The following is a 2876-nucleotide window of genomic DNA, read 5'->3' as shown; positions in this document are numbered from 1 at the left end:
TATGCTTTGAGAATGAAGCCTAAATAATTCTGCACACTAAGCTCTGGTGAGCTTCCCTGGTTAACGATTCTCTGTGTATATTCTTAAATAACAATGTGCTGGGAAGTTGATGCATCCTGACGTTACAAGGAAAGGACAGGGAAGTTTCACATTTGAGAACCTCTCAGACCTCATCCTAACCATTTCTCTTTTTGACAGGTGCTGATATATACCCTTTCTGCCATAATAAAACTGTAATAATAGTAAATATAACTTTTTCCTGAGTACTAGGAGTCATTCTAGTGACTTATGGGTCTTGAGAAGGCAGAACCCCTGAATTTGTAGTCAGTTGGTTAGAAGCACAGGAGGCCTAGGGACACCTGAGCTCATGGTTGGTGTCTGCAGCAAGGACAGACTGTGACCTTCACTTGCAAAGTTTGGCCTGTCTCTGGCTGGTTGGCACCAGAAGTCATTGCAATAATGTACTTTTAAGCAGAGTCCCAGAAGAGAAAAAAGAAACAAACAAACAAAAAACTGCAACAATCATCTGTGTTTTAGACAGAATGAAAGATCCAGTGTGTTTGTGAATGAGCCTGTCCAGGTTTAGGGAGCTACAGATCACAAGGCGCAGAGTCAAGATCAAGGCCTGTTACCCCAGATGGAAAGATCAGCTGTGCAGAGACTCCATAAATTAACAAATCACAGGAATCCAGCTTCAAGTTCAGTGAAGCCTCTGGAAGTTCTGCAGTGTCAGGGATAGAGCTGCAAAGCAACTCTTGTTCTAAAAATATCCCTGGAGTGATCCACCCCAGGGTCTCAATCTTCCACCCCAGGGTTTCAACTTCCTCCACCGTGGCTCTGCCTGCGTCACAGTTGTTCTATATCCTCGTCCTTCTAGCTCAGGGATTCTGCTGCAGTGTGGAGTCTCCTGACTCAAAGGAGACTCCTGCCTTCTCCCTGGTCGGAGTGTTCCTCTCTGAAGTGTTTACATTCAAATTCTGGGCCGGAGGAAAGGTGATGGGCTGTCACTCCACATAGAGGCCATCTCAGTCAGAATTGTTGCTCACAGCAGGATTTCTCACAGGCTGCCTTCCTGAAGCCCAGTCTATAAAATACTGACTTCCTTCGGGCCCAGTACTTACCCCTTAATCCAGTCTGTTATACCAGTAACTGCTGTTTCATGTGGCATTCCACAGGAGTACCAGCTTCTGGCTTCTCTGTACAGAATTAGGCTGTGGATTAGGACAAACAGCAAAGAATTTCAGATTCTTCTCTGCAGCTTCTATGTGTATCACTCTTGAAGAGTTCTTGGGTTTTGTTTCCTCTTTACTTTGATAAAACATCACTAAACCAAAGACTTGCATCATAGCTGCACAAGACAGGGACACTGCCCTCTCATTTCATTCTACCCACTTGTCCCTTTAATAGTTTCATCAAGCCTTCATTAATAGCCTACTGTTCTGGGGCACCTGGCTGGCTCAGTCAGTTAAGCATCTGACTCTTGGTTTCAGTTCAGGTTGTGATCTCAAGGTCCTGAGATCAAGCCCTGTGCTCAACATGGAGTCTGCTTCAGATCATCTCCCTCTCCCTCTGCCCTTCCCACTTGTCTCTCTCTCCCTCTAAAATAAATATTTAAAAAAAATACCTTATTGTGCTGCCACTGCTATATGTGTCATGTGATCTCAGAGCATGTTGGTAAGCACAGTATAGATCTGCTTCTTTCTTCTGTTTCTACCACTTTAGCACCAGAAAAGCGAAGTAACAAGATTGATAGTACCCATATCATTGCCAAATCCAACAGCACTTACTATTACCAGGCACTCTTTAAGGAATTTTATTACATATATGAACTCATTTATTTTTTGTAAAAGCCTCCAGACAACAAGTACTACTTAGTATCCTTTTTTTTTCAGGTAGGGAAACTGAGTTTAAGTAACTCGGGTCACACAGTTGCTGTAGAGGCAGAGTTGGATGGCCTGATAGCCAAGTCCCTCTCTGTTCTCTACCATCACGCTAATAACTTCACACATTCAGTGGCTACGCATTCAAGATTAGAGTCAGGAAAACTTGGACTCATATCCAAGGTTTTTCACTTTTAGTTATGTGGCCTAAGTTTTATTATCATGTGTAGAGGGGAGCTAACTCTCTCACGGGATTATCAGAAGGATTAAATAAGATCATACGTAAAGAGCACTTAACATAGCACTTAAAAGGTAGTAAGTGACTACAAGTTTTTGCTCATTAGTACTATTCTGAATCCTATTCGGACTGTTAGCCTCATATCAATATTAAATAAATATCAACAATTATGTGTTTATCTCATAACAGCATACTGAAGACCATGCAAACAAAAAACAGACAAGTATGGAGCTCACACTCAGACATCTTAGAATCTGAAATTATTAATGCTGCTCTCAAGTTCAAAAAAGAAAGCACAGAAAAGTAGCTATTAGTGAAGTTCATGAAGTGAACAAAGGATTGGACAGGTCCATCAATCTGAAGAAGAAATGTGCTGATTGAGGAGGGAAGGTGAAGGTTGTGTGGGGGCTAGTGTGGGATATGCATATGGAGACAGTACCTCCTCCAGCCATCCAGGGAAGACTTCAAAAAGTAATAACTAAGGGAAACTCTAATGGTGAGGAAGAAGATCGTACAACTTTTGAGAGGAGAGAAACAGAAGGAAATTTCCACGTCTCCTTGTGAAGGGACAGAGGAGTGAATTTCCTGAGTTTTCCTCACTAGATGATTTGCTTAGCGAATTGAGCTAACATCATTTCCCACTTTGTGCCTTCTCAAATTATCAGGATTTCATGAGCCATCTGTTCTTCCAAGCCATCTATTGGATATCCTAGATTCTTAAGGGCAAAATATGTGTTCATCTTCCCTAGCTTCCAGCA

Source organism: Nyctereutes procyonoides, unplaced genomic scaffold (genome assembly GCF_905146905.1).
Source record: "Nyctereutes procyonoides isolate TBG_1078 unplaced genomic scaffold, NYPRO_anot_genome, whole genome shotgun sequence".
Classification (NCBI taxonomy): Eukaryota; Metazoa; Chordata; class Mammalia; order Carnivora; family Canidae; genus Nyctereutes; species Nyctereutes procyonoides.
This window is presented reverse-complemented; position numbering follows the sequence as displayed.